Source organism: Sus scrofa, chromosome X, assembly GCF_000003025.6.
Source record: "Sus scrofa isolate TJ Tabasco breed Duroc chromosome X, Sscrofa11.1, whole genome shotgun sequence".
Taxonomy (NCBI): Eukaryota; Metazoa; Chordata; class Mammalia; order Artiodactyla; family Suidae; genus Sus; species Sus scrofa.
In genome coordinates this window covers 63,582,754-63,603,464 of record NC_010461.5, presented here as the reverse complement: position 1 = coordinate 63,603,464, position 20,711 = coordinate 63,582,754, and positions in this window count along the sequence as shown.

The following is a 20,711-nucleotide window of genomic DNA, read 5'->3' as shown; positions in this document are numbered from 1 at the left end:
TTTGCAATATCACATGGTAGAAGTAAAACTGTCCTCAAGTCTTTTTAAAATTTCTCTTTTCCAATAGAATCAAACTTGTTTATTCAGTTGGCTGCATGTTCCCCTGTGAAAGAACACCCAAGGTTTACTGCCATTTCTTCCCTTGCATTGTTCGCTAAGAATGAATTTACACAAGAGTCTTTCAGCTTATTAAGAATCTGAAATCAATATCAACTTTAATATATTCAAAGCTATAGTCTCCATACTCTATATACCAAAGGTTTACAATATAAGAAGTTAATATTTACATTTATTAACTAAACCTGATGAGGGTAGAGTAGAGCTTCTAATTTTCCGGAAAGGACATGGTGGAAAATGATATAATTGCTATTGAAATAGAAAATTTTCCTGTCACTCATGCCAGATGCTGAAATTAAAGAATGCAGTGCAAATACAGGTTTGAATCATGATAGAATCATTTAAAATAATTCCAGATGTTACAAATGTTTATTTCCAGAATTCTCATTGCCCTATAAATTAAGAGGCATTTGCAATCAAATAAAATTAATTTGGGTCATTTCAGCATTGATTAATTCAATAGATTAACATTTTTTCATCACGTGGAAAGTAATGTTTTTTTTAAAGCGAACAATAAATCTCCTGTGACCTTTCAGGTTCACTTCTTTTCACATGTAAAGATTTATTGGTGATGACAGCTAACAGGCATTCCTTACAAATATTGCAGTTTTGGAAGGTTTTTTTTGCATGTTTTGGCACTTTATTTTAGAGAGGAACTGAAGTAAGTTGCTGCCAACATTCCACTAAATTTCACCTCCAAAAATTTTTTTTTTGATTTCTCTACTATTTCAGGACAATATGCCTGGAAAATCCTAGAATAAGTACAGTTATTCTTTCCCCAAAGAATAGCCTCCTTTAATCAGCCCTTCCAAAGTTCAGGAGGTCTTATTTTCATTGGGGAAGTCCTTTAATCAAGATTAATTTTTTCCAGTTTTCAGTAACTGGATCTCTTCCTGAGTTTTCTTTAACCGTCCTTTTGGATGAAATTACCAAATTTCCATGGCAATTAAATGAAAAGTTTTGAGTGTATGGATCATTCCTTACAACAGTCACCAGAGTACAAGTGGAATTAAGTAAAAGGAAAAAAAACACAGGTTTTATCTGAATACCATAGGCTCACAAAATGTGGCTGAGCTCCTCTCCTGTGAAAGTTCTGATTTCTTGTCAGATGGATTTATCTGGACCTATTTTACCTGTAGCTCCAACAAGACTCTGATCAAAAGTTCTACAATCAAGAAAACAACAGCATAATATCATTTTTTCTATTATACAGAAAACAAATTTATACCATACAGAAACAATTGCTAAGTGGGAAAATCTTTTTTTCTAAGTTGCATTCCCTACATGTTTTTTTTCAACTATTGTTTTTACAAATATGAAGTGACTTTATATAATAAGATAATCATGCAACTACATGTATGCCTCTTCCAGGATGTTTGTTGAGACTGGAAAAGGACCTACAACATTTAGATGACATTTAATTACATCCACTCTTTTCTTCTTGAACAACTGAGTGCTCATGAGGAAAATGAATTCCCATGGCATTCAGCAGATGGTATTCTCATCCATCCTTGTTATCATCTGGTAAATTCTTTTAAAATACGTGAGAATATTTATGAGATGAACAAATTAAAGTGGAGAGGAGAGGAGAGGACACTGAATCAGTAGTTCTGTGTTAAGACTATATCAGAATCACCTTACAAAATTTGGAGCTAACAAAGTATTCCAGAATCTACCTACATTTCAATTCAGTTATTGTATATGGTATATCTGAATCAGATTTTCTGTAGATTAAATGCACCAAGTAATTTTTACTTTGCTTCTTTTTTAATTGATCTGTTTCCTTTTATACAACATAGCTTCCAGTACATGTGGGCATATAGCAATAAAAAGTCTCTACACTCTTTAACATGCAAACAAACTCAGAGGAAACAAGGCCTCTTTATTTGTCTCCTGCCCACTTCTCTAATTTAATCTCTCACCACTTTCCTCCTGAATCTACAATGTTTTAGCTACACTGCCTTTCTTTAATTTCCTCAATCACACCAGGTCCTTCCTGCTTTAGGAACTTCACACAGTTCCCACCTCATATCATTAAGACATTTTTTATGAAATATAATTGATTTATAACAGTGTTTTAGTTTCAGATGCAGCCATAGTTACAATAGCCAAGACATGGAAACAACCTGAAGTAAATTTTTAAATTAATAAATAAAGTCATTTCTGTGGAAAGGTTCATTTGTGCCATATATTAGATTCCAGATATGTGATATCATATGGTATTTGTCTTTCTCTTTCTGATTTACTTCACTCAGTATGAGAGTCTCTAGTTCCATCCATCTTGCTGCAAATGGCATAATTTTGTTCTTTTTTTGGTTGAGTAGTATTCCACTGTATATATATATATATATATATATATATATATATATATATATATATACCATATCTTCCTAATCTAATCATCTGTCAGTGGACATTTGGTTTTTTTCCATGTCTTGGCTATTGTGAATAGTGTTGCAATGAACACGCGGGTGCATGTGTCTTTTTCAAGGAAAGTTTGTCTGGAAATATGCCCAAGAGTGGGATTGCTGGGTCATATGGTAGTTCTATGTATAGATTTCTAAGGTACCTCAACACTGTTCTCCATAGTGGTAAGCATGATAATGTGAGAAAAAAGAATGTATACATGTATATGTAACTGGGTCACCATGCTGTACAGTAGAAAAAATTTTAAATAAATAAAATAATAAAAAATAAAGTCATGAAAACATTACAATAAAACATATTGGAATGTATTTACAACCTCATAATAGGTAAGATACTTAAACATGTCAGGAGTTGCCCTGTGGTGCAGTGAATTAAGAATCCAGTGGCATTATCATTGCTGTGGCTTGGGTCACTACTGGGGCAAAGGTTTGATCCTTGGCCTGAGAATTTGTACATGCTGTGGGTGCAACCAAAAAAAGTTTAAATTAAATTTAAATTAAATAAAAAATAAATGTCTTAAGACACCAAACCTATTAAGCAAAAACTTTATAAATTTGTGTATATTAAATAAAAAATACATACATAACAAAATGAACTTAAAATACAGATACAGATCAGGAGATATTTTGTAGAAATTATAGAACAAAAGCCTCTTTTCCAGAACATAAAACAATAAATAGCACAATCAGTCAAATCCTTGCCCAATGATATGGAGAATAATTCACAGAGAAGGAAATAATAATGGCCACTGAAAATGTAAAGCTCATCACTATCACTAGTGATTACCAACAACGTAAAAGTTAAATACAGTTTTCAAGCTTCATTAGCAGAAGGTCAAAACTATACAATACTAATGTTACCAAGTGTTGGCTATACAGAATGTTCAGGGACCTAGGTTTGATATTGCAATTCTGCTATTCTCTAGAGGGCTGTATTTTCTTGATATTGAATCCAGGTCACTACCATATCCATACACTAGCCTGTAGAAGAAATAAAACACTAAAGTGTTTGCAACTCTTTTTATATTTAATAAATATTTCATTTAAGAATAATTTTAGGGGAGAGAGGACAAGATGGCGGAGGAGTAGGAAGACACGCTCGCCCTCTCCCACAAACACAACAAAAAAAGCACATCTACAGAATAAATGACTCGCACAGAACAGCAACCAATCGCTGGCAGAGGAACCTAAACTCCAATAACGGCAAGAAATTCGTGACATTATTGGGCAGAACAGGAGAAAAGAGGAGAGTGAGAGAAGGCGAATCCGAGCGAGACGGGGGCTCCCGAAAGGGAACTGCGGAGGAGAAAGGGATCCCGCACCCTGGAAAGTCACCTACCGGGCGAAAGATCAAACGAACCGGAGGAATCTCGAGATGCAGAGAAGAGTGTAGCAGTAAGTTGGAGTACGGAAAAGCCGATCAAGAACGCAACGGACCATCTGAACTACGGGCGAGTCACCAAAAATTGAGACGCCGGGTGGGGGCTGGGCACCGAGACCTCGCTGCCGAAGGTTAGTCCCCGAGAAAGGGCCGGGGGACGCCTGGGGGGGGAGGGCTGGGCACCGAGACCTCGCTGCCGAAGGTTAATTCCTGAGAAAGGGCCGGGGGACGCCTGGGAGGGGGGCTGGGCACTGAGACATCGCCGCAGAAGGTTAGTCCCCGAGAAAGGGCCGGGGGGCGCCGCCTGGGTGGGGGCTGGGCACCGAGACCTCGGCTCCAGGGATTAGTCCCCGGGCTAGGGGGGCGGGGCAGAGCGGAAACTGCTTGGGAGGTCTAGAAACCATTTGACGGGGCAGAGACTGCCTGGGAGACTAGAAAACAAAGCTGTCGCAGAGGAAGGGAGCAATACTCCAGGAGTGGGGAAGGGGAAAGCCACATCAGAGGGAACCTGGGAGAAGAGCCTGGTCTGCGCCCGTGCTGGGGAGGGGAGAGAAGAAGGGGTGGGTCCCCATAGAATACCCCCCACGCCACAGCAAGCTTATAGGCCCACTAGCTAGCTGAAAACTCTGCTTCCCAGTGCATCCCCTCCCCCCACCCCCGCCACGCCCTATGCTCTCATGGACCTGGGGCTGCCTGCCATCCAGGAGGGCTGGCCTCAACAATTGCCTAAAGCCTACCACCGCAGGGGCTGTCCCTGCACAGGCCTGCTTGCCCTTTGGAGGGGCTACACTTCCGCAGAGCAGCACCAAACAGCACCAGCCCCCGAGAAAAGGCCTGCAGCCTAGAAAAGCTAGAACAAGCCTAGCCAGGCTGTGAATAGATCGGCCTAATTCTCGGACGGTTTTTCTGAGTCGGGTTGCCCCGGGGAGGAGCCTCTTCGGTTTCCAACGGCCCTGCTACCTGCCCAAGCCCCCAGGGGATGCTCTAGTGGACCCGCTGCATAGGACTGCCAGCTCCAGGCAGGACCCCCTGCAGCCCAGAAAAGCTGCAACAAGCTCGGCCAGACTATGAAAAGATCCGCCTACATTCTCAGGCTGTCCTTCTGAGTTGGGCTGCCCTAGGGAAGAGCCTCTCAGGTTCTCAGTGCCCCAGATAGCTGCTCCAGCCCCCAGGGGGGTGATGCACCCCTAAAAAGCAGCTGCCCAACACCGCCAACCCCCTGTAAGAACCCCACAGCCTAAAAACACCAGAGCAAGCTCTGCATGGCCAAGTGAAATCTGCTACCATCGCGGTGTGGACCTCTCAGTCCTGTCTGCCCTCAGGAAGTCCTCCTTTGCTTCAAAGAAACACTGTTAGCCCCATCAACACTCCAGAAAAGCCACACTGCCTCAAAAAAGATTGACCAACAACGCCAGCCCTCAGGAAATATTCCATGGCAGTGACAAGGCAAACACTGCCCGATAATGGACAGTACAACTCCCTCAGGAGAAAGAAAACAACAAGCAAGATGAAGAAGCTGAGAAACCACCCCCAGTCAAACCAACAGGAGAACTCACCTAAAACAGTCAACAATGAAACAGATCTCGGCAGTCTGACAGACCCGGAGTTCAAAAGAGAAATAGTGAAAATACTGAAGGAATGAAGAGAAGATATGAACAGTAATGCAGATACCCTCAGAAAGGAACTAGAAAATATAAGGAGGAGCCAAGAAAAACTAGAACATTCATTTGCAGAGATGCAAACTGAACTAGGGGCAGTAAAAAACAGAATGAATAATGCAGAAGAACGAATCAGTGATATGGAAGATAGAATAATGGAAATCACTCAATCTGGTCAACAGACAGAAAACAGAATCAAAAAACTGGAAAGCAATATAAGAGACCTATGGGATAATATAAAGCAGGCCAATCTACGCATAATAGGAATTCCAGAAGGAGTAGAAAAAGATAAGGGAATGGAAAATATATTTGAAGAAATTATTGCTGGAAACTTCCCAAATCTAAAGGATACTGGATTCAAGATACAAGAAGCACAGAGGGCCCCAAACAAACTGAACCCAAACAGACCCACACCAAGACACATCATAATAAAAATGGCAAAAGTTAGTGATAAAGAGAGGATCCTCAAGGCAGCAAGAGAAAAACAGAATGTTACCTACAAGGGAACCCCCATAAGAATATCAGCTGATTTCTCTACAGAAACACTACAGGCCAGGAGGGAATGGCAAGAGATATTTAAAGTGCTCAAAGGAAAAAATATGCAACCTAGAATACTCTATCCAGCAAGAATATCATTTAAAATAGAAGGGGAAATAAAAATATTTCCCAACAAACAAAAACTTAAAGAATACAGCAACACAAAACCCAGGTTAAAGGAAATATTGAAAGGGCTTCTCTAAACCAAAAAGAAAGGAAGGAAAGGGAAGAAAAAAGAAAAGAAAAAAAAAAGAAGAAGAAGAAGAGGAAGAACTAGGACTGAGGAAATTGCAGTCAGAGAGAAGTCACTCAAATAAGCCAGCATACAGACTTCATCATGAACATGCTTGAAACAAAATAAAATTAAAAAGAAAAAACTAAAAAAGAGTCATCAAAACCATAAAATGTGGGCAAGGGATGTCAGGAGGTAAATAACCCTTTTTGTTTATATGTATGTCTCTCTTCTTAATTTTAATATAGTAATGAAGTGTTTGAACTTACAGGACCATGAGGCTAAAACACACAATTATGGGAAGGGGTTAGCATACTTAAAAAACAGGGCAATCACAAGCCAAAACCAAATATTGCATTTGCAAAAAATGAAAAAAAAAACTACTCAAGCAGATAATAACAGGAGACCATCCAACCAAAAAAAAAAAAAAAATGGAGAACCATAGAATCAACTGGAACACGAGGTTCAAATGGCAATAAATAATCATCTATCAATTATCACCTTAAATGTCAATGGACTGAATGCCCCAATCAAAAGACACAGAGTGGCTGAGTGGATAAAAAGGCAAAAACCTTCAATATGCTGCCTACAAGAAACTCACCTTAGGACAAAAGATACATATAGATTGAAAGTGAAAGGGTAGGGAAAAATATTTCACGCCAATAGACATGACAGAAAAGCAGGAGTCGCAACGCTCATATCAGACAAAATAGACTTTAAAACAAAAGGCATAAAGAAAGACAAAGAAGGACACTACTTAATGATTAAGGGATCCATCCAAGGAGAGGATGTTACTATTGTCAACATATATGCCCCAAATACAGGAGCACCCAGATACACACAACAAATATTAACAGATATAAAGGGAGATATTGATGAGAATACAATCATAGTAGGAGACCTTAATACCCCCCTCACATCAATGGACATATCCTCTAGACAGAAAACCAATAAAGCAACAGAGATCCTAAAGGAAACAATAGAAAAGTTAGACTTAATTGATATCTTCAGGACACTACATCCAAAAAAAGCAGAATACACATTCTTCTCAAATGCTCATGGAACATTCTCAAGAATCGACCACATATTGGGACACAAAGCGAATCTCAATAAATTTAGGAGCGTAGAAATTATCTCAAGTATCTTCTCTGACCACAATGCCATGAAACTAGAAATCAACCACAGGAAAAGAAATGAGAAAAAACCAACTACATGGAGACTAAACAACATGCTACTAAAAAACCAATGGGTCAATGAGGAAATCAAGAAGGAAATTAAAAACTACCTTGAAACAAATGATAATGAAGACACAACCTCTCAAAATCTATGGGATGCTGCGAAAGCAGTGCTCAGAGGGAAATTTATAGCGATCCAGGCCTTTCTCAAAAAAGAAGAAAGCTCCCAAATGGACAACTTAACCCTCCACCTAAACGAATTAGAAAAAGAAGAACAAAAAAGTCCTAAAGTCAGCAGAAGGAAGGAAATTATAAAGATCAAAGAAGAAATCAATAAAATAGAGACTCAAAAAACAATAGAGAAAATTAATAAAACCAAGAGCTGGTTCTTTGAAAAGGTGAACAAAATTGACAAACCCCTGGCCAGACTCAATAAAAAGAGGAGAGAAAGAACCCAAATAACCAAAATTATAAATGAAAAAGGAGAAATCACAACAGATACAGCAGAAATACAAAAAACCATAAGAGAATACTATGAACAACTGTATGGCAACAAGTTGGACAATCTGGAAGAAATGGACAATTTTCTAGAATCTTACAGCTTGCCAAAACTGAATCAAGCAGAAACAGACCAACTGAACAGACAGATCACTAGAAATGAAATTGAAGAGGTCATAAAATCACTCCCTACAAATAAAAGTCCAGGACCAGATGGCTTCACAGGTGAATTTTATCAAACATATAAAGAGGAATTGGTGCCCATCCTCCTTAAACTCTTTCAAAAGGTTGAAGAAGAAGGAATACTCCCAAAGACATTCTATGAGGCCACCATCACCCTCATTCCAAAACCAGACAGAGATACCACCAAAAAAGAAAACTATCGGCCAATATCATTGATGAATATAGATGCAAAAATTCTCAACAAAATCTTAGCCAACTGAATCCAACAACATATCAAAAAAATTATACACCATGACCAGGTTGGGTTCATCCCAGGTTCACAAGGATGGTTCAACATACGCAAATCAATCAGCATCATACACCACATTAACAAAAAAAAGGTCAAAAATCATATGATCATCTCAATAGACGCAGAAAAAGCATTTGACAAAGATCAACATCCATTCATGATCAAGACCCTCGCCAAACTGGGTATAGAGGGAACATTCCTGAATATATCAAAGCCATTTATGATAAACCCACAGCAAATATAATCCTCAATGGGGAAAAACTGAAAGCCTTCTCACTCAAATCTGGAACAAGACAGGGATGCCCACTCTCACCACTGCTCTTCAACATAGTTTTGGAAGTCTTAGCCACAGCAATTAGACAAACAAAAGAAATCAAAGGCATCCATATAGGAAGAGAAGAGATCAAACTGTCACTGTATGCAGACGACATGATACTATACCTAGAAAACCCTAAGGACTCAACCCCAAAACTCCTTGAACTTATTAATCAATTCAGCAAAGTGGCAAGATATAAGATTAACATTCAGAAGTCAGTTGCATTTCTGTATACCAGCAATGAAACATTAGAAAAGGAATACAAAAAAATGATACCTTTTAAAATTGCACCTCACAAAATCAAATACCTCGGAATACACCTGACCAAAGAGGTAAACGACCTATATGCCGAGAACTCTAAAACTTTAATCAAAGAAATCAAATAAGATGTAAAGAAATGGAAAGATATTCCATGTTCCTGGATTCAAAAAATCAATATTGTGAAAATGGCCATCCTACCCAAAGCACTCTACAGATTCAATGCAATCCCTATCAAATTACCCAGGACATTGTTCACAGAACTAGAACAAACAATCCAAACATTTATATGGAACCACAAAAGACCCAGAATTGCCAAAGCAATCCTGAGAAACAAAAACCAAGCAGGAGGCATCACTCTCCCAGACTTCAAGAAATACTACAAAGCCACAGTCATCAAAACAGTGTGGTACTGGTATCAAAGCAGACGGACAGACCAATGGAACAGAATGGAGAATCCGGAAATAAACCCTGACACTATGGTCAATTAATCTTTGACAAGGGAGGCAGGAACATCAAATGGGAAAAGGAAAGTCTATTCAGCAAGCATTGCTGGGAAACCTGGACAGCTGTATGCAAAGCAATGAAACTAGAACACACCCTCACACCATGCACAAAAATAAACTCAAAATGGCTGAAAGACTTAAATATACCACAAGACACCATCAAACTCCTACAAGAAAACATAGGCAAAACACTCTCTGACATCAACATCATGAATATTTTCTCAGGTCAGTCTCCCAAAGCAATAGAAATTAGAGCAAAAACAAACCCATGGGACCTCATCAAACTGAAAAGCTTTTGCACAGCAAAGGAAACCCAAAAGAAAACAAAAAGACAACTTTCAGAATGGGAGAAAATAGTTTCAAATGATGCAACCGACAAGGGCTTAATCTCTAGAATATATGAGCAACTTATACAACTCAACAGCAAAAAAGCCAATCACCCAATGGAAAAATGGGCAAAAGACCTGAATAGACTGCTCTCCAAGGAAGATATACAGATGGCCAACAAACACATGAAAAAATGCTCCACATCGCTGATTATAAGAGAAATGCAAATCAAAACTACCATGAGATACCACCTCACACCAGTCAGAATGGCCATCATTAATAAATCCACAAATAACAAGTGCTGGAGGGGCTGTGGAGAAAAGGGAACCCTCCTGCACTGCTGGTGCGAATGTAAACTGGTACAGCCACTATGGAGAACAGTTTGGAGATACCTTAGAAATCTATACATAGAACTTCCATATGACCCTGCAATCCCACTCTTGGGCATCTATCCGGACAAAGCTCTACCTAAAAGAGACACATGCACCCGCATGTTCATTGCAGCCCTATTCCCAATAGCCAGGACATGTTTAGCACAAAGCTAACCTCAACAAATTCAGAAACATATAAATTATTTCACATATCTTCTCAGACCACAATGGCATGAAACTAGAAATCCACCATGGGAAAAAGAAATGAGAAAAAACTAACTACAGGGAGACTAAACAACACCCTCAATAAAACCAATGGGTCAATGAGGAAATCACAAAGGAAATTAAAAAATACTTCGAGACAGATGATAATGAAGACACAACCACGCAAAATCTATGGGATGCTGCAAAAGCAGTGCTCAGACGTAAATACATAGCAATACAGGCCTTCCTCAAAAAAGAAGAAAGATCTCAAATTGACAACTTAACTCACCACTTAAATGAATTAGAAAAAGAACAAAAAAAACCTAAAGTCAGCAGAAGGAAGGAAATCATAAAGATCAAAGAGGAAATCAATAAAATAGAGATTCAAAAAACAGTAGAAAAAATCAATCAAACCAAGAGCTGGTTCTTTAAAAAGGTCAACAAAATTGACAAACTTCTGGCTAGACTCACCCAGAATATGAGAGAAGGAATCCAAATAAACAAAATAAGAAATAAAAAAGGAGAAATCACAACAGATACTGCATAAATACACAAAAATATACAAGAATACTATGAACCATTATATGTCAACAAATTTGACATCCTAGAAGAAATGGACAACTTTCTAGAGTCTTAAGGCCTGCCAAAACTGAATCAAGAAGAAATAGATCAACTAAACAGACTGATCACTAGAAATGAAATTGAATATGTCATAAAATCACTCACTACAAATAAAAGTCCAGGACCAGATGGCTTCAGAGGTGAATTCTACCAAACTTACAAAGAGGAAATTATACCCATCCTCCATAAACTTTTTCAAAAGTTTTAAGAAGAAGGAACACTCCCAAAGACATTCTATGATGCTACCATCACCCTAATTCCAAAACCAGACAAAGAAACCACCCCAAAAAAAAAACTATCAGCCAATATCTTTGATAAATATCGAGGCAAAAATTCTCAGCAAAAGTTTAGCCAACTGAATCCAACAACATATAAAAAAGATCATACACCCTAGCCAGAAGGGATTCATCCCAGGTACACAAGGATGATTCAACATACACAAATCAATCAACACCATAAACCACCTTAATAAAAGGAAAGTCAAAAATCACATGATCATTTCAATAGATGCAGAAGAAGCATTTGACAAAGTCCAGCATCCATTTATTATAAAATCTTTCACCAAAGTGTGTATAAAGAGACTATTCATTAATATAATAAAAGCCATTTATGACAAACCCACAGCAAATATAACACTCAATGGAGAAAAAATGAAAGCCTTCCCACTAAAATCTGGAACAAGACAAGGATGACCATTCTCACCACTGCTATTCAACATAGTAGTGGAAGTCCTAGCCACAGAAATCAGACAAACAAAAGAAATAAAAGGCGTGCAAATAGTAAGAGAAGAGGTAAAACTATCACTGTATGCAGATGACATGACACTATATATAGAAAACCCTAAAGACTCAATCTCAGAACTACTTGAACCGATCAATGAATTCAGCAAAGTAGCAGGATATTAGATTAACATTCAGAAATCACATGTATTTCTGTATACTAACAATGAAACTTTAGAAAAGGAATAGAAAAACAAAGTACCCTTTAAAACTGCACCCCCAAAGTATCAAATACCTGGGTATACACCTGACCAAGGAGGTAAAGGAGTTATATGCTGAGAAGTGTAAAAAATTAATCAAGGAAATTCAAGAAGATGTAAAGAAATGGAAATATAATCCATGCCCTTGGATTGGAAAAATTAATATTGTAAAAATGGCCATACTACACAAAGCAATCTATAGATTGCAATGCATTCTCTATCAAATTACCCATGACACTTTCCACAGAACTAGAACAAACAATCCAAAAATACATATGGAACCACAAAAGACCCAGAATTGTCAAAGCAATTTTGAGAAACAAAAGCCAAGCAGGAAGCATAACTCTCCCAGACTTCAAGCAATATTACAAAGCCACAGTCATCAAGACAGTGTGGTACTGGTATCAAAACAGATATATAGAACTATGGAACAGAATAGAGAACCTAGAAATAAACCCCAACACCTATGGTCAATTAATTTTTGACAAAGGAAGCAAGAATATAAAATATATAAAAGACCATCATTTCAGAAGATATTGCTGGGAAACCTGGACAGCTACGTAAAAATCAATGAAACGAGAACACACCCTCACACCATGCACCAAAATAAACTCAACATGGATGAAAGACTTAAATATAATAAAGGACACCATCAAACTCCTGGAAGAGAATATAGGCAAAACATTCTCTGACATCAACCTGAAAAACATTTTCTCAGGTCAGTGTCCCAAAGCAACAGAAATAAGAGCAAAAATAAACCAATGGGACCTGATCAAACTGACAAGATTTTGCAAAACAAAGGAAACCAAAAAGACAACTTACAGAATGGGAGAAAATACTTTCAAATGATGCAACTGACAAGGGCTTAATCTCTAAAATATACAAACAACTTATACAACTCAACACCATAAAATCCAACTACTGAATGAAAAATGGCAGAAGACCTGAATAGACTGTTCTCCAAGGAAGATATATAGATGGCCAACAAGCACATGAAAAAATTCTCAACATCCCTTATTATTAGCGAAATGCCAATCAAAACAACCATGAGACACCACCTCACACCAGTCAGAATGGCCATCATTAATAAGTCCACAAATAACAAATGCTGGAGGGGCTATGGAGAAAAGGGAACCCTCATGCACTGTTGGTGGGAATGTAAACTGGTACAGCCACTATGGAGGACAGTATGGAGGTACTTTAGAAATCAATGCATAGATCTATCATATGGCCCAGCAATCTCACTCTTGGGCATATATCCAGACAAATCTTTTTTTTTAAATGACACATGCACCTGAATATTCACTGCAGCACAATTCACAATAGCCAAGACATGGAATCAACCCTAATGTCCTACAGATGATTGGATTAAGAAGATTTGGTAAATATACACAGTGGAATACTAGTCAGCCATAAAAAAGAACAAAACAATGCCATTTGCAGCAACATGGATGGAACTAGAGACTCTCATCCTGAGTGTAGTATGTCAGAAAGAGAAAGACCAATACCATATGATATCACTTATATCTAGTATCTAATATACAGCACAAATGAACCTTTCCACAGGAAAGAAAATCATGAACTTGGAGAATAGACTTGTGGTTTCCAAGGGGGAAGGGGAGGGAGAGGGATGGACTGGGAGCCTGGCGTTAATAGATGCAGTCTCTTGCCTTCGGGATGGATTAGCAATGGGATCCTGCTGTGTAGCACTGGGAACTGTGTCTAGTCTCTTTTGATGGAACATGTAATGTGTGAAAAATATGTGTAACTGGGACACCATGCTGTACAATAGAAATGAAAATAATAAAAGGTTAATAAAGTAATTTATAAGGAAGAGTGATCAAAATAGAAATTTAACATTAGAACTTCAAAATAATAATTTCTGAAGGCAAGTTCACCAACATATACTAAAAGTAGTGTATAGAAATTTGAGTAGAAACTAGTAATTTGTGTAATCTGAAAGTGTCTCCTACAAAGGGAAAATAGAAAATTTCCACAGAGAAACTCAGCAGACCACTTTATCCAAGTAATTTTAAATAATTTTAAGCAATAAACATATATGCTTTATAGAAAGAAATTACTAATATTAAATTATGCAACGAGGCAGGACAGAAGGTACACTCATTCATTCTGGGTGGGAATTAAAAACAGTCAAACACTTTGGAAAATAATTTGGCAGTTTCTTATAAAGCTAAACACATACTTGCCATAGGCATCCCAACCATACTCCTAGGTATTTATTCAGCTTATTTGAAAACTTGTGTCTACACACAAATACTTTGCATTTAAAAGTTTATGCAAGCTTTATTTCATGATCACCCCAAACTGAAAACAACAAAGGTGGTCCACTAACAGATGAATGAATGAAACAGGAATGCACAACTTCTCAGCCTTAAAACCTGAGTTATTAATAAATACAACATGAGTGATTCAAATGCTTATTGCTAAGTGTAAGAATACAGACTGAGAAAGCTACATGCTATGCAATTGTATTTACACAACGGTCTGGAAATCTCAAAATGGTGGAGAGTTAGAAAAGTCTAATTGTTGCCAGGGATTTGGAATGAAAGGGTGTTTGACCAGGCAAAACTCAGTAAATATTTTAGGGCCATGAAATTAAATGTATTGTATGTAATAGTGGATATATTACACTATATATTTATTGAACACAGAATACTTTATAGCAAAATAAAATAACATAAATTAATGAACAAAATTTTAAATCCACTCACGTGGTGGATATGGTATTGCTTATATTGTGAAAGGACAGAATATCCAAAATGAAATGCAGATTGTGACAAAACTGTTTGTCCATATCACAAAATAAGGCATAACCTCTCTGAAAGGAGTGGGTAAGAAGTGGTGCTGGCCTAAATAACTTAATTTTGTGAGACTATAAAAAGGAAATTCATGTAAGTAGCTGATAAAGTTGTTTATTGTAGAGGTACAAGTTAACAATTCTGAAACAGTGGTTCATATCAATGGAATTTAACATACATGTAAAGGGATGGTAGATGGTATGAGGCAGGTTTCTCACTTTGGGAGAGGGAGATTATATATAATCAAGGAGTTAAATCTAGAATAAACCATGTGGTATCAGATTAGAGCTGGATATTTCATGAGATAAATGAATATTAGCTTATGTTAACTTAATTTTAAAGATGAAAATATATGTAAATATATACACATGCATACATATACAGACACATTTAAATATGCACACATATACATGTATGTATGCTGAGGTAGGGAATGTACAAGATAGTCCTGGAATATCTTGTAGAGCTTGAAAGAAAGAAAAAGCTAAACAAAATTCTAAAATGACAATGGTATGTTAAAGGGACAAAGTAGTCAACTCAAAGAGCTCACAATAGCCAAAGCTTGAACAATTTGAACAACAAATTAAAAAATGTAATACTGCAGAATTCCAAATTTTATGTATATGCTATCCTCAAGGAGGTGGAGCATAACTCTGAACATCTTAAGCATAGGCTACACTTATTGACTTGTTGACAAAGAGTAGGCTATAAAAAAAGAGGGAAGGAAGGAAGCAAAAGAGGAAGGGAAGAAGGTAGAAAAGAAGGAAGGAGGAAGAGTGGTAGGGAGGGAAGTCAATTCCTAGTAGAAAAACTTAGTCAGTTGTTCAAGGTTAACATAATCAGTGATAAGTCATGTTAATAGTATGTACGTTTGAAATGATAAAATGTTTTACATCTGTGGTATTTCTCCAAAAAGCCCATAACCTCACTTAATTATCAGAAAAAAATTTCAAACAAATCTCAATTGAGGATAATTCTACAAAATATCTGACCTGTTATCTTCAAAAGTGTCAAGGTAAATGAAAACCAGAAAAGTCTGAGAAACTTTCATAACCAAGCAGAGTTTACGGAGACACGATGACTAAATGTAATGTGGTATAGTATTCTGGATGGGATCCTGGAAGAGAATAAGGACATTAAGTAAGACTAAATAAATATAAATAAATTATTGACTTTAGTTAATTACAATGTGTCAGTATTAGATCCCTAGTTGTAACAAATGTACTAATGTAAGATATCATTATTAGGAAATACTGTTTATGTGATATATGGAAACTTTCTGTACTATCTTAGTAATAATATTGAAAATCTAAAATTATTCTTTTTTTTTTTTATTATTTTCCCACTGTACAGCAAGGGGGTCAGGTCATCCTTAGATGTATACATTGCAGTTACAGTTTTTTCCCCCACCCTTTCTTCTGTTGCGACATGAGTATCTAGACATAGTTCTCAATGCTATTTAGCAGGATCTCCTTATAAATCTATTCTAGGTTGTGTCTGATAAGCCCAAGCTCCCGATCCCTCCCACTCCCTCCCCCTCCCATCAGGCAACCACAAGTCTCTTCTCCAAGTCCATGATTTTCTTTTCTGAGGAGATGTTCATTTGTGCTGGATATTAGATTCCAGTTATAAGTGATATCATATGGTATTTGTCTTTGTCTTTCTGGCTCATTTCACTCAGTATGAGATTCTCTAGTTCCATCCATGTTGCTGCAAATGGCATTATGTCATCCTTTTTTATGACTGAGTAGTATTCCATTGTGTATATATACCACCTCTTCTGAATCCAATCATCTGTCGATGGACATTTGGATTGTTTCCATGTCCTGGCTCTTGCCAAAGCGGCCTCACGTACCCTGATTCTAGGAAGGCAGTGGCTACAAGGAAAACAACAAACAAACAAAAAACCCAAGCTGCAAAAAACCCAATTACAAAAAACCCAATTACAAAAAAATGTAATTGTAATGTATACATGTAAGGATAACTTGATCTCCTTGCTGTACAGTGGGAAAATGAAAAAAAAATTATGCGATTTTTCAAATTTGTTTATGTAGTAAGTCTTAATGGAACTGTAATTAAGTTTAAATAAATAATACTTAACTGAGCATATCCACTAATTACAATGCAATAAAATAATAAATAAAATGTTCCATTGTGTATATATACCACCTCTTCCGAATCCAATCATCTGTTGATGGTCTTGCCTCCCTTGTCAAAGATTAATGGACCATAGGTGTCAGGGTTTATTTCTAGATTCTCTATTCTGTTCCATAGTTCTGTATGTCTGTTTTGATACCAGTAGCACACTGTTTTGATGACTGTGGCTTTGTAGTATTTCTTGAAGTCTGGGAGAGTTATGCCCCCTGCTTGTTTTTTGTTTCTCAGGATTGCTTTGGCGATTCTGGGTCTTTTGTTGTTCCATATAAATTTTTGGATTGTTTGTTCTAGTTCTGTGAAAAAATGTCCTGGGTCATTTGATAGGGATGGCACGGAATCTGTAGATTGTTTTGGGTAGCATGGCCATTTTTACAGTATTGATTTTTCTAATCCATGAACATGGTATATCATTCCATTTCTTTACATCTTCTTTAATTTCTTTGATTAATGCTTTGTAGTTCTCAGCATATAAGTCCTTTACCTCCTTGATCAGGTATATTCCAAGGTATTTGATTTTGTGAGGTGCAATTATGAAAGGTATTGTATTTCTGTATTCCTTTTCTAATATTTATTGTTGGTATACAGAAATGTGACTGATTTCTGAATGTTAATCCTATATCCTGCTACTTTGCTGAATTTATTAATCAGTTCAAGTAGTTTTGGGGTTGAGTCCATAGGGTTTTCTATGTATAATATCATGTCATCTGCATACAGTGACAGTTTTCTCTCTTCTCTTCCCATATGGATGCCTTTTGTTTGTCTAATTGCTGTGGCTAGGACTTCCAAAACTATGTTGAAGAGCAGTGGTGAGAGTGGGCATCCCTGTCTTGTTCCAGATTTGAGTGAGGAGCCTTACAATTTTTCTCCATTGAGTATTATATTTGGTGTGGTTTGTCATAAATGGCTTTGATTATATTCAGGAATGTTCCCTCTATACCCACTTTGGCAAGAGATTTGATCATGAATGGATGGTGGACTTTGACAAATGCTTTCTCTGCATCTATTGAGATGATCATATGGCTTTTGACTTTTGTTAATCTGGTGTATGACATTGATTGATTTGCGTATGTTGAACCATCCTTGTGAACCTGGGATGAACCCTACCTGGTCATGGTGTATGATCTTTTTGATATGTTGTTGGATTTGGTTGGCAAAAATTTGTTGAGAATTTTTGCATCTATATTCATTAAAGATATTGGCCAATAGTTTTCTTTTTTGGTGGTATCTCTGTCTGGTTTTGGAATTAGGGTGATGGTGGCATCATAGAATGTCTTTGGGAGTGTTCCTTCTTCTTCAACCTTTTGAAAAAGTTTAAGGAGTATGGGCACCAATTCCTCTTTATATGTTTGATAGAATTTGCCTGTGAAGCCATCTGGGCCTGGACTTTTATTTGTAGGGAGTGTTTTTATGACATTTCCAATTTCATTTCTAGTGATCGGTCTATTCAGTTGGTCTGTTTCTTCTTGATTCAGTTTTGGCAGGCTGGAAGATTCTAGAAACCTGTCCATTTCTTCCAGATTGTCAAATTTGTTGGCATGTAGTTGTTCATAGTATTCTCTTATGGTTTTTTGTATTTCTGCAGTATCCGTTGTGATTTCTCCTTTTTCATTTCTAATTTTGTTTATTTGAGTTCTTTCTCTCCTCTTCTTAGTGAGTCTGGCCAGGGGTTTGTCAGTTTTGTTTACCTTTTCAAAGAACCAGCTCTTCATTTTATTGATTTTCTCTATTGTTTTTTGAATCTCTATTTTATTGATTTCTTCTTTGATCTTTATAATTTCCTTCCTTCTGCTGACTTTAGGTCTTTTTTGTTCTTCTTTTTCTAATTCGTTTAGGTGGAGGGTTAAGTTGTCAATTTGGGATCTTTCTTCTTTTTTGAGGAAGGCTTGCACTGCTATGAATTTCCCTCTGAGCACTGTTTTCACAGCATCCCATAAATTTTGAGAGTTTGTGTCTTCATTATCATTTGTCTCTAGGTATTTTTTTAATTTCCTTCTTGATTTCCTCATTGACCCATTGGGTTTTTAGTAGCATCTTGTTTAGTCTCCATGTAGTAGGTTTGTTCTCATTTATTTTCCCGTGGTTGATTTCTATTTTCATGGCATTGCGGTCAGAGAAGATACTTGAAATAACTTCTATGCTTCTAAATTTGTTGAGGTTAGACTTGTGTCCCAATATGTGGTTGATTCTTGAGAATGTTCCACGTGCACTTGAGAAGAATGTGTATTCTGATTTTTTTGGATGTAGTGTCCTGAAGATGGCAATTAAGTCTAACTTTTCTATTGTTTCCTTTAGGATCTCTGTTGCTTTATTGGTTTTCTGCCTAGAGGATCTGTCCATTGGTGTGAGTGGGGTATTAAAGTCTCCTACTATGATTGTATTCCCATTATTTTCTCCCTTTATATCTATTAATATTTGTTGTACGTATCTGGGTGCTCCTGTATTTGGGGCATATATGTTGATGATAGCAATATCCTCTTAGATGGATCCCTTAATCATTAAATAGTGTCCTCCTTTGTCTTTCTTTATGTCTTTTGTGTTAAAGTCTATTGTGTCTGATATGGGTATTTCAACTCCTGCTTTCCTGTCGTGTCTATTGGCATGAAATGTTTTTTCCCACCCCTTCACTTTCAATCTATATGTGTCCTTTGTCCTAAGGTGAGTTTCTTGTAGGCAGCACATTGAAGGTTTTTGCCTTTTTATGCACTCAGCCACTCTGTGTCTTTTGATTGGAGCATTCATTCCATTGACATTTAAGGTGTTAGTTGATAGATGATTATTTATTGCTATTTTAAACCTCGTGTACCATTTGATTCTATAGTTCTCCATTCTTCCTTTCTTTTTTTTTTTTTTTTTTTTTTTTTGGTTGGATGGTCTCCGATTATTTTCTGCTTGTTTTGTTTTTTTTTTTCATTTTTTGCGAATGCAATGTTTGAGTTTGGTTGTGGTTGCCCTGTTTTTTAAGTATGTTAACCCCTTCCTATAACTGTGTGTTTTAGCCTGATGGTCCTGTAGGTTCAAATCCGTCATTACTATACTAAAATTAAGAAGAGAAACAAATAAAAAACAAAAAAAAATTTACAAAGAGTCTATTTTTTTCCTTACTTGCCTTGCTCACATTGTATGCTTTTGATGACTCTTTTTTTCTTTTTAATTTTATTTTGTTTTAAACATATTCATGATTAAATCCATATGCTGGCTTATTTGAATGACTGCTCTCTAACTGTGGTTTCCTCAATCATCCTTTACTTTAGGTTTAGGGAAGCTGTTTCAATATTTCTTTTAGCCTGGGTTTTGTATTGCTGTATTCTTTTAGCTTTTGTTTGTTGGAGAAAAATTTTATTTCTCCTTCTATTTTAAATGATATTCTTGCTGGATAGAGTATTCTAGGTTGCATATTTTTTCCTTTTAGCACTTTAAATATCTCTTGCCATTCCTTCCTCGCCTGTAGAGAAATCAGCTGATAACCTTATGGGGGTTCCCTTATAGGTAATATTCTGCTTTTCACTTGCTGCCTTTAGGATCCTCTCTTTATCATTAACTTTGGGCATTTTTATTATAATGTGTCTTGGTGTGGGTCTATTTGGGTTCAACTTGTTTGGGGTCCACTGTGCTTCCTGCATCTCGAATTCAGTATCCCTTAGATTTGGGAAGTTTCCA